This window comes from Bactrocera latifrons, unplaced genomic scaffold (assembly GCF_001853355.1).
Source record: "Bactrocera latifrons isolate USDA-ARS-PBARC rearing strain unplaced genomic scaffold, ASM185335v1 scaffold_1505, whole genome shotgun sequence".
NCBI lineage: Eukaryota > Metazoa > Arthropoda > Insecta > Diptera > Tephritidae > Bactrocera > Bactrocera latifrons.
Window position 1 is genome coordinate 1 of NW_017534970.1, and position 1575 is coordinate 1575.

A 1575-nucleotide genomic window follows, 5' to 3' on the forward strand; every position below is an offset into this window, starting at 1 on the left:
TTTTTTTAACAAGAGGGGTAGTTAATGCAACCCAAACCCACTAAAATAAACCGCTATTCCATTCGTCTCTAGTAGACACATATGTGATGTAAGTCGACACCACATTCATAATAGAATATAACATAAACAAAGTATATTAAAATCAACAATATTTGCAAAGCACACTGCACTTCACCTCACTGTACCGGAGTTTGCTTTTTATTTTGCTTTTTGGTTTCGCGCCCGAATAGTGTTTGTTTTTGATTTATGTGTCGTATTTTTAGCCTTACGATTTCGCGATCGGTTTATGTGTTGTTTTTAGTTTATTTCCACTGTTTTATCTATTTTTGTTGGTACGCACTTTTCATATGTGTATAAAGTTACCTTTTGCGTGTAGTACAATCTTTTGCTTAATAATATATCGCGTCGAATCGAAATAGTATGTGTTGAATCGCGGGTGGAACGATGACGATCGAAAAAAAGTGGGAATTCTGCGGCGCAGTATAGAGGAGAAAGTATGAAGCGATTGTTTATGTGCGGCTTGTGTAGATCGAATTGTATCTGCCTTCTCGTTGTCCATCCTTTTTGATGAGTGGTTGTATATGTATGGTGAGTTGTGTTGGTGTCATCAGCTGTGGTGCATTAAGTTGCCTTATTAGGGTGCGCCAGTTTTTCCCGGGTAGAGTGGGTGGATGCTTAACTCATTTAAACAAAGTATATATTTAAATGCTTCAGTATGTTGAGCTGAGTTGATCTAGCCATGTCCATCTGTTTGTATATATATGAACTAGTCCCTCAGTTTTTAAGATATCGTTTTGAAATTTTGCAATCGTCATTTTCCCTTCAAGAAGCTGCTCATTAGTCGGAACTGCCGATATCAGAACACTATAACATATAGCTGCCAAGCAAACGGAAAGATTGGAATGAAGTTCTTATCTTCACAAACATTGGAAAAAGAATGATCGGAACCTAGTGCTGGTATGGAAAGCTTTTGCATTTGACAAGATATATGCACAAAATTCGGTGTAGATTAGTTTCTAAGGCAACAATGTAATCTCCGAAGAATTGTTCAGATCGGTTAACTATAGCATATAGCTGCCATACAAACTAAATGATCGGAATCAAAAGCACACATATTTACTAAAAGAAATGCACTTGTGAAGCGCATATTAGCTTCGGTGCAGCCGAAGTAAACGTTTTTTCTTATTTTAATATATCTCAATGTTTGCTATTTTCCTCTTCTAATAATCTTTTCAAGCGTTCTGCTGTACTCTCTAATTTTTTCCTTCTAGGTACACCAGCATTTCTTTCGAGTTGCCCTTGTGTATCGTCGCACATTGGGGTAAAATGTGTCGATTTTGGAGATTAATTCAAAAATCAAAATTCAAGGTACAAGTAAGTTTTTGCTATCAAACAAAAGTAGATAGAATTCTACATCACTAGCTGAACAAATATTTGGCAAAAAATTTTCAGTTTTCTTGTAATATTCTCTGAAAATTGCAAGTTTATTTCTTTTTCTATGCGCACTGTGATATACGTGATTTTTTTAATTTTTCGAATCAGCCGAAAGCCTTTGATGCTAGCGCTGCGTACTTT